This window comes from Leptopilina boulardi, unplaced genomic scaffold (assembly GCF_019393585.1).
Source record: "Leptopilina boulardi isolate dan_hultmark-lab unplaced genomic scaffold, ZJU_Lbou_2.1 LbouV2_207, whole genome shotgun sequence".
Taxonomy (NCBI): Eukaryota; Metazoa; Arthropoda; class Insecta; order Hymenoptera; family Figitidae; genus Leptopilina; species Leptopilina boulardi.
Genome location: NW_026137760.1, coordinates 37608 through 49226, shown reverse-complemented (window position 1 = coordinate 49226; position 11619 = coordinate 37608).

Below are 11619 nucleotides of genomic sequence, written 5' to 3'. Positions count from 1 at the left end.
ATAATATGGAAATATATATTTTTCGTTATCTTTATTGTGTCTACAAGTTCGATAGTAAGTTTTGAAAATTCCCCTCGACACAAGTTATAATTTATTAGTTAAGAATTTAAATTTAAACGATTCAATTTGGATGTTTTCCAATTTGGAATAGGGCCAACTTACAAAAAGGGTGCCAGTGCTGAAAGTCTTATAAATTTTTGTAAAATTTTTGATTTTTCAAGCATTCAAATCCAATTGTTTTTGAAATTTTAATATTGTTATCTTCTTTTTTTTCCACCCATGTGAATATCATTTTGTGGATTTTTATTTTTAAACAAAAACATTTTTTTTTCAATTTAAAAGCTTTCAACGAGAATTTCACTAGAATTGATTCTATTTATTTTTGGCATGAAAAAGAATATCTATTATTTAAACTCGTTCTAATTTTATTTGTATTTTTTTTTACTCTTTATATATTTATTTGATCATTTATAAAAAATTACATTTTTTAAATTTACTATTTTTAATATTTATACTATTTTGTTTTACATTTCCTTAATGGATTTTTCATTTGTAATAATAATATTTATTTAATGAGATTTTACGAATAAAAATATTCCGAGAAAAGTATGTGTTATAATAAAATAATGTGTATTATTTATAAAGTTAAATTTAAAATGAAAAGAGTAAGGGAGAAAGTACAATTTTTAAAGGTAAAATTTCATGAAGGATGAATGTTGATGTCATTTGAGCTTTACGTAGCGTTTCAGGAAAAAATATCTACTGCCTCGAAGGCTTGTTTATATATATTTTTTTAATGTCAGGATTTTCATAATAATTTCTTTTTTTTTCTAACAAACAAAATGGCAAACGTTGAATAAAAAAAAAAAATATTTCATAAATATGTGAAAAAAAATTTCAGTAATTTTATATAAAAGAAAAAATAATTCACAAAAATATTTCTTTTAATCTTTGCGTTGCTTACAAGGATACATTTTTTGCGATCCTTCTTTATATGGAGTAGGAAAATAAATATTTTTTTTTAAAATCATAATTAACATTTAAGCTTTGTGGTTTAATGAGAACATTCTTTTCATGAGAGTCTAGTTAACAGGGGGTTTTCGTTTTTTTTTTCTTCTAAAGAGTGCTTCAAACTTGTCAAAACTTTCATATTGCATTTGAAATTTTATTTTCATTTCTATATTACATCTCGAAACAATTCGTAATTTTAATTTTTTCGTTCTTGATTTTTATTTGATTGAATTGTATATAATTTTTATTTAATCGAATTTTATATTTACTTATTTAATTAAAATTAAAATTAAAATTAAAATTAAAATTAAAATTAATTCCAATGAAAATAAAAAATAAAAATTCGATTAAATAAATGTTTTCTTATACATAGAAATTAATGTTTTTTGTAAGGTTCGTTTTTGCTATAAAAATAAAGAGCGTTGTTTTAGTTTTTCTATTCTACCAATTTATCCTTTTTTTTAATAAAATTATTGTCCTTTATTGATAAAGTCAGAGAGAGTTCTGAAAATAAAGGTGAAATTCTCTGGTAGTTAGGATAAGTGTAAAGCCGGTTAGGCTTTTTCATATCTCTTTATTGGAGGACTTGCGTGATAACCAATTACCATTTTCGTCGGTCTTAGGAAGGGTCCGACATTGACTGTACATTTTATCGTATATTCACTGCTTTTTATGCAAATTGCAAACGACGAGACTATAGAGAGATAGAGAGAGAGGGAGAGAGAAAAAAAAGTGAGTTGGTTAACTATAAAATTTGGTAGACGATTCGGTTACATAACTCGAGTTATATATTCTCAACGGTTTCTCATATTTATTATGATAATTTGAATTTTTGAGATTTTAAAACTAATTTTCTCCACCCACAGTATTCGCAGGCTTCGTATTTTAGACTAAAAATTATGCAAAAATTTTAAATTCTAATAAATTACTCAAATCAGACTTCAAAAAAAAAAATTTTTAATGAAATTTTAAGAATTTATTTAGAAATTTGGCCTATTTAATTAAAATTTTCCTTAGTTCGATTCTGAAATATTCGAAATAAATTTTCTTGGTAATATTGATATATAAATTTAATTAAAATAAAAAAAACGAATTTTTTTTTGGAATGTAAATCGACTGTATTCGAAAAAGACATTAGCGCATCTTTGCAAATTTAAATTGTATAGTGATAACTTTCAAAATCGACTGCTTTATTAAATTTCTTGTGAAAATCAATTATAAGGAACGCTATATCATTTTCAAAATGGTCCTTTATGTAGAGTTGAATTTTAGAAGGGTAGGAAGCATGAAAATTGGCAATTTATTTGTAATTTGATTTCTAGTTTATGTAAAGGTCGACTTTGAAAAGCCAATGTTTAATTCAAAATTTTTGGAATTATTTTTTAAATAATTTTTTTTTCACAAATAATAATAATAATTTTATAAATGTTTTTGTATTTTTAAAAAATAATAATTTAATATTTATCTTAATAGATTTTTTCTCATTTTCCATTATTAACTGTTATGGATTTTTAATTTTTAAAAATTGAGAAGAATTTTATACAATATCATAACACTTGTTTCGAATCGAAAGTAACGACTAGACGTATAAGATTGGACCAATATTGGGAGTGAACAGAGTATCTACATACCAAACTTGAACCAATATTGGTCCAACATTGGCGACTAATATTGACAACATATGGAAATTTCCCACTGGGCAAAATTGTTTTATAATTCTCCTTTGTAGTTTCAGTGTTAATATATATATATATGATGAACTTTCACCACATTTATCGGGTTTTCATATATGAAAATTTAAAATACTAAACTAGTTTCTATTTTGACTATATTTTTTTTCTCTTTCGTTTACAAATGAATTGTAGATATCTCAAAAAAAAAGAAATAAAAAAAATTGAAGTATTTCCTCGACATTTTTCCAATATTTTTATTTTCTAAGAATATTTGCATTTCGAATCATGAATGTGTATATGCATTTTAAAGCATCAATAATCGAGCAATGTCCAATATTGTTACAATGATGGAAATGTTGGGAAAATAGTTCATACATATAAACATGTTGCCTTTTATACATTTTATGGTGAAGTAAAGTTAAAAGGTTTCCTTTTCAAATCAAGAATCTGTAGATTTCAATTATAGTTAAAATTTTGATTTATTCGATATTTCGATTTAATGATATTTTTTTTCCTACTTTGAAATAAGAATTTCAATTTTCGTTTTGTAGAATTTTTGGGACGCATGATTATCCCATAAAAATTATTAGTTAAAAATTAAAAATTTACTTCCTGAGTAAATTCCTCCTTAGTTATTAATTTTATTTAATTAAAAGTCAATTTTAAACTGATTTCAAAAAGCAATATCTATTAATTCGATATAGTAACTTGTTATTAAATCGAGAGTATAATGAATAAATCCGTTTCTAACTAACGCATCAAATATAAATATCAAATTGAATTTCAAAATTCAAATGAACTTATGACATATCTATTATATTAAATTTTCTATATTGATGTCAATATGTCGTCAATATTAACAAAATTATTAATTCAGAGGAATAATATATGCAAATAAAATATCAAATGATAATAATAATTTTAATATCTATACCAAATTTGTTAATACACTGAAAAAAAATAAAAGTTTCAATTAATCAATTCTTTGACTATTATCAAATAAATATTTATTTATATTAAATATTAAAATATTAATTATTATTGTTAAATTAATTTCACATCCGTCATTTATTGTATTGTTAATTAATTTTTACGAGACCTTTAAACGGAAAACTAGTGTTTAAAATTTTTTAAAGAAATTTATTGTATTATTATTATTATTATTATTATTATTATTATTATTAATTACTGAAAATGAACCTGTTTAGAAAGACTAAAAATTTAGGTTATATTCTACACTGTGATATTTTCATATTGCTAGTACTACAGAATCTTATAAATTATATAAAATATTGAAAAAAGAAAAACAATGCATGAAGAAGAAATTCCTTGAATGTGATTAGTGCGACGTATTAGATTTAGTGGCTAAAAGCAAGTGTTTCATACTAGATGATGAATAATTGGGGAAAATATATGAGGAAACAGGGAATTAATATTTATCTATGTAATTATTTCTTTGTCCACGATAATTTACATTAATCTCGAACTCAAAGTGAACCTGACTGGGTTCAATTTGAAACATTTCACTAAAATAAATTTCAGTTTTTTCTGTGAAATAAATTTTTTTTTTTAAGTGTAATAATATTGATAAAATTATTTTGGTTTATTGATTAAATTTTCTAATGAGTTAAAATGTATTTAAGTTTGACAAAACTGTGGGGAAGAAATAGTTTATTATTATTATTTACGTACTTTATATAAGTTTTGCATTATACTTGTAAATTCATTTAGTTAATATTCAAGCCACGCTTTGATATTTCTATTTCCATGACAAACTTCCGGTAATAATGCATATTTCAGGAAAAAGTTTAAGTTTCGTATTTATTAATTTTACTATTCCTTAGAAATTTCATTTTATAATATTTTTTTAATTAATCACTATTTCTGAAATTTGTAAAAAAATTAACTTTTTTTTATAAAAAATTGATACAATTATATGCTAATTATAATTATGCATTCTATATCAGAAATTTACCTTTAAAAATGAGCTAAATCCCTCTAAAGCATTTTATTATTTTTACTATCAGTTTAGCGAGAAAAAAAGTATTATCTCTCTCTTTTGTATGTAACAAAATTGAGTTCTTTTTTTTTAAAGTATTAAAAACAGAAGATTCAAGAAGTTCTTTTTCTTGAAAACTCAATTTTTATGAAACAGTTTTTCCTTTTTTATAACGTTCTTGAACCTCGTTTATAGTACTTATAAAAATTTCCATATCAATAAATTCCCAATGTGAATATTATGTTTTTCTCTTGACGGGAAAATAATGTTTCAGGAAAAGGATCCTATTTCAATATAAATATTGAATATATTCTGTTTGTAAAAGAGTTTTTCAAAGTTAAATTATAGATGAATCGTATATATGTTCTCTTTTCTCTTAGGAATTAAATATGGAATTTCTTCTTCTTCTTCTTCTTTTTTTTTCCTTGTGACAATGTTTGAAATTTGCACATTTTATGAGAGTATTCATTTTGCATCAGTGTTAAGCGATAATTAATTATTCTCTGGTAGAATGATATAATTTTTCTTCATTCAACCCTTTTAATCTTCGCGAGGAGCTTTGGACTCGTCTACTTAATTTACTGCAAACTACACAAAAGAAGGGCTTTAACCCTAAAGTGGTATGCAAATTAAAAACACAGAAACTCCTAGAAACTGTCACTGTGATTGCTGGGGTAAAAATAAAGAAAAAAAAAGAGAAAGAAGAAGAAGAAGAAGGAAAGAGCCGCGCAGGAGGGACTTGAAATTGGGAGAACAGAGCTTGGTTATTATTAAATGGGGAAAAAGGAGACTGAAGAGAAATGTTAAGATTTCATCTTGGATTACATTTTTGAACAAAAGTTTCTATTCCTTTTTATATTAAATAATTTAAAAATATTTATACATTTTTTTCTTTTAATAACAAAAAAAAAAAATTATTAATTGAATAATTCATTGAATTTGTTGATCAATTTTGTATGTATTTTGAATATGAAATGTCGCGAATTGCGTTGAACATTAAAATTTATGTATTCTCGGGCTTTAGCCCCTAATTTTGAATCCCGGAAACGTGTACAAATCCTCTAAAGAACTTCCTCCAATTAGGAAACTTTCCACAACCAACCCTTCATTCCATTTCGTTTATTTGAATGCTTTTTGCGACGAATCTTTTGATATACATACATATATATATGAAAGCGTAAATGTGGTGGGCGCAAGGCTGTGAGATTCAATACTTGAAAAGCGTTCCGATCAAACTGCTGTTAGGTATATAGTGATAATTTGTCTGCCGTGGCAGAAAATCAATGTCGATCTGTCAGTGGCCAGGTTTCCTATCGTCTACGTCGTCCATAACTTGGGGAAAAGTATTCCCTTTGCCATTTCCCTTATCAAATTTTCCTTCTATCAATAATCTCTTCTTCTCAAGTCATTGAAAAGAAAAAAAAAAATTCTCTCCTGTGAGAAAAAAAAAAGTTATGGCCAATTTTCAACATAATTTCATTACTAATTTCGATTTCGATAAATTTTTTCTATATTATTAAAATTGAAAAAATTAGTTAGAAAAATATTTAAATTTCTATTTTCAATTGAAATAGTTAAATAAACATTTCAAGTTTTAAAAAAAATTCACTTTTATGTATACGTAATTTACAATTTACAAATTTTGTTTACTTTAAAATTTTTTTTTAAAGAAAATCTAAAAATATTTAACAACGTCTCTGAAAAACAATAAACAGAATGTAGAATGAAAACTTGAATTGTATAATGAGCGGTATTGAGAAAGCAATTTGTGGTATTGAAGCAATTCGTGACAAAAGTTTTAATTAAAAGGTCCTTTATTATTTACTTGGTGAATTTCTGTCTTTGTCATACAATGATGATAGTAAATTTGTTATTCTCAAGTTGACATTTCAACATCAGAGAATAATAAATTATGCGCAATTTATCACTGCCTCGTTATATTTGCCTAATGATATACGCATTTTGCTCAATTGAGTGAGTTTTTTGTGAATCTTTGCTCATGACTAGTTTTATTCACGTTAAATTGTGAGTAAACACTGCCGGTTACCTAATTAATTCCCATCGATCGATTCCTTTCACGTTTATATATATATAAATTTTCATGCAAACATTCATTTTTTCCCAATCTAAACATTTGATATATTGTATAACCAATAATGTTGCCTTCAATTTAATGTGGAAATATTTTCATTAATAACGAAAATTGCAAATGAATAGCGTTATACTTTTAATTATCACTTCATCTGTTTGCAATGCTCGATTTTTAATTATAAATCATACATACTTTTTTTTAATGAAAGAAAAAATATTTTTTTTTTAAATTTAAATAACTCATAATATGCAATGAGAAAAAATTATATTCAATTTAAATACGAATCTAATTTTAAATGATTTTTTTTTGTTTAATCCGAAAAAAATTCAAAATTCTGACGTTTTCTACAATTTTGGTATTTAGAATCGTGTTCAGCAGACAAAAATACATTGGAAACGACTACGATGTCAAAAATAATTAAAAATTATAATTTTGGGTCTCTATCCCCCACTTTTCTCAAAATATTATGGGGCATTCTACGTCAGTGGAAGACCCCTTCTGTCCAAAAATGGTTTTAACGGAAAAAGGTCTAATAGAGTTTAAAATTTAAGGAATTATGTCTACTTTTAAGTGCAAAGTAGCACAATTCAAAATGGCGGAATCAATATGGCGGACTATAGAAAAAAAATCAAAAAAAAGTATGCAAATATGCTTAAATAATTTTTCTTCGGAGATTTCTGGATCGATAAATACGAATTTAACATCAAAATTCAATATGGCGGATCTAATATGGCGGCTAAATTAGAAAATTCTTTAAATCTCGGCCGCTTTAATTGAGACTTGTTACTTGAGGGTTTTTGGGACCGCTGATTATGAATTTAAAGTTAGATTTTCAAAATTCAAAATGTCGGATCCAATATGGCTGATAAAGAAAAAAAAATTTTTCAAAAAACGAACGGATTTAATTAATATTTATTACTCGTTTTTTAATCCTATTTATATGTTTTAATATTTTTTCAGCGATTCTGAATATATTTAAGCATAAAGTTTGAGTAAGTTTCACGCAAAAAACAAGTATTATTTGAAAAAAGACACTTAGCAATATTTTATCCATTATTTTAAAAATATGACTTCGAATTCATAATAATTCAGTGACCCCAAAAAACTCCTAAGTAAAGACTTTAAAGCGAAATGGTTTGTTGTTTTAAAAAAAATTGTCCACCATTTTGAATTATCAAAATCTGACTTTCAATTCATAATCAGCGGCCACAAAAACCCCCAAATAACAAGTTTCAATTAAATCGGCCGTGATTTAAAGAATTTTCTAATTTGGTCGCCATATTGAATTTTGAAGTTAAATTCGTATTTATCGATCCAAAAAACTTACAAGAAAAATTATTTAAGCATATTTGCATATTTTCTTACATTTTTCTTTTAAATTACGTTTAATTTTCAAACGTTTATTAAAATTTTCTACATATAGGAAAAAAAATGTATCTTAGAACTGAAGAATGCTAGTGACTTTAACAAGATATTATATGCTGATTGAGTATGTGGGGATGATAATGTGCTTGTTTAGCAAAATTACCCTCAAATTAGCGGAGTGAAAGCCATGTAGACCCCTTTTGATTATCTTGTATTCTCACTGGTGTTCATTCTCTTTCAGAATTTGAACAAAGGGGTCTGCTTGAAAGAGAGAAAGTGATGGCAGGCGAGAGATAGTGCATGGAAGAGGCTTTCTTTTTAGAGAGGGGGATGCGAATGATAAGAGGGTTGTGAAATGGAGGAGGGGGACTATATATATATATATATATATATATATATACACATACACAATATAAGGGTTAGGTATAGCTTTTCAGTCATGAGTAATAACCATTTATGTTTGTTCGGTTCTTAAACGTCATATCTCGAGATTTCAGCGACTCTTTGATATTATAGAGCTAATAATTTATTTCTTCAAAGGTTTTTGTTACGAGCCATGCCTTTTGTACATTATATTTCAAAAATCCTCTCTCCCATAGCTGCCGGGAATATTCCAACTTTTCATTATTATACAAGTCAAATACAGCTTTAGTACTCGGGCAATATGAAAATATCAAGAAATTATCAGAATTCATCTTTTTTTTTTTCTCATTTTAAAAAGTATACTAACAATTTATTTCTTTGATATTTTTAATGGGGAATTCGATGTGAGATTTTTATTCAAAAATCTTTTTTCTAATTGTAATTTCAGTTATAATTCAATTTAATTAAATTGCATATTGTTAAAGTGATTTTGAGTATTAAAATTGTCGTGAACAACAAAATTAATCCTTTTTCAAGGTTTTTAAGAATCGAATGTATAGGAGATGTAATTTTGTTATCGAAAAGTGTTGAAGAATTATAATAATCCCATAATAAATTATGAAAATTATCTCCTTTTTTTGGGGGGGGGAGGGCGTTTCTTTGTAACTTGTCGTTAAATATATTTGCAAAAGGAAGTTTAAAAAAATTAGGCCTTGAACGCAAGTTTCCTGAAAACTTGATTAAAGTATGGAGCGTGAGGGGTAGAGGGGGCCGAGCCATTTTCCTGAACTTATTTTAACTTGTTAGCCGCGCAACAGACAAATCACTTTGAAACTTTAATCAGTTGAAGAATATCGAGAAAGACCAGGAAAAAGTTTTTCGATATATCGTGATCTTTGAAAATAAAAATTCGCTTACAGTGAAACCCTGGTAAAAAGTTGTAGAAATTTTTAAATTGCTTTAGGGTCGTTAGTCGCAAGACTTTTAAATGTTGTGCGTTTGATCTTTTTCGCATTTCTCGTAATTTTAATTTTTTTTTTTTTCTCTCTTTTTCTTTAACCCTCATTTTTTTCCTCCCTGTTCCAACAGCAATTTTACTTGTTTATGGATTCACAAGAAAGAGACGTCGAGACTTGAAAAAGAAAAATAACGCGGAAGGGAAAAACTTTTTTTTACACGCGCAAAAACATTTAAAGTCAACAAATTAAATATACTTTCATTTAGCAGAGAGAAATTAGTGATATTAATTAATTATAACTAAATTATAGAGAACTGTTAATGTTTTTTTTTTTTTTTGATTTAATGAGAATTATTTGCTTTATAAAATTTTTTAATAAATCTTGGGTAGGGGAAAAATTAATAAGTTTAATCGTTGGATAAAAAGGGATCAGCCAATAGAGTAAATATGTGAATGAAGCTTTAAGATGCTGGGTTTATATATCGATCTTTTGACCTAGAAAATCCTCTTGAAAAATAGTCATTAATTTTATCTCGAAAAAAATTTTTTATGGATAATAAAAATTTTTTCTACACTTCTTAAATAGGAATTAAAAACAAAAACTATATTAAACTATTATAAGATTTTTTGTTTCTTTTTGTATATAATTTTGTTTTTAATATTTATAATTTCACTCGTAAGTTTAGTATGAGAAGTGTTAAAATTTTTCTCAAAAGAGAAGTTACTTACATAAAAATATTATTATAATGCATTTTTTTAATCGTGAATAATTTTTGTTTATAAATTATAATAATTAAAATAAAAAACTTTTTTTTAAGTCTATAAAAGTAGAAATGAGTAAATAAAAAAAAATTGCTAGAGTATTTTAAAAAAGTATAAAGTATATAGCATATTTTAAAGTAAATAATTAAAATTTACGTGGAATAAAGTGTCTGGGCGGCATCTATAATGAAGGGGGTGGTACACTTGGATGAATTTAAATGTCTGCATAAAATTTCTGCGTACCATGCGATACTGGCTTGAGATATTAATATGGCTATAATGCAAACTGTACATTAACGTCATTAAAACATCGTATCGCGCGATTCGCGTTAAGCGTTTGGATTTAACTTTATGAGACTGCGCGACGACGTGGGTTACTAATTAATAAGCACTTTCGAACAAAGGCATCCTGCGATAATTGAGAAATACGAGGTAGAATCTTACGCTGCCATTAGCACTAACGTGCAATACTAAAATTCCCTTGAAAAAATTTTTTTTTTTTTTTCTTATTAAATTACGATCAAATTTACCCACTCAATTTTTTTTCCCACTTCTCTTACTATATACCAATTAGGGAAAAAATGCTCACTTTTCTATCTTTAAGTAGAAAAAAATCATTTTTAAATAAACGTTTTTTTTTTATCTTATTTTTATTCTCTTCTTTTTTTTAAATGTTAAAGCAATAGAATTTTTTATGAAGTACATTTATTTTTTCAAGGATATAATAATTGTGTATTTTTTTAAGCTCGGAGAATGTTTCGGGACAAGAAAAATAAGGATAATTTCTTATATTGAAAAGTGTTTATTTTCTACTAAAATTTTTAGAAAAAATATTGGTGGGGCGTTTTATAATTTTTATAAATTACAATTTTTTTTTATATATAGTTATTTCTCTTGTAAATTATATAAAATATTGAAAAGAGAAAAAAAATTCGTTGATTATGATTAGTGCGTCGTATTGGATTTAGTGGCTAAAAGCAAGTGTTTCACACTAGATGATGAATAATAATTGGGGAAAATATATGAGGGAACAGGGAATTAATATTTTTCTAATTATTTGTTTGTCTACGATAATTTACAATTAAAGTTAACAAAATAGTATACTTTATAAGAAAATCTGGTTTCTTGAGTTTTTTCTTTGCAAATTTATGAATTTTTAAAAAAAGAAATTTTTTCAAAATAAGGTAAATTATGAAAATAACGTTGAAACGGAAAGCATACCTTGAATTTTAGTATACACTGAAAATTCTGAATGTTTGAATTTGAAGTTGCTGATGCTGATGCTAGTTTTACGTTCATGGAATTTTTATCTACAGGGCTCGGCGCAAAATATCTTTTATCGCACTTTATTATCGTTTCTGCATTTTACGTTTCACTGGGAAATGGTACTTGAGAG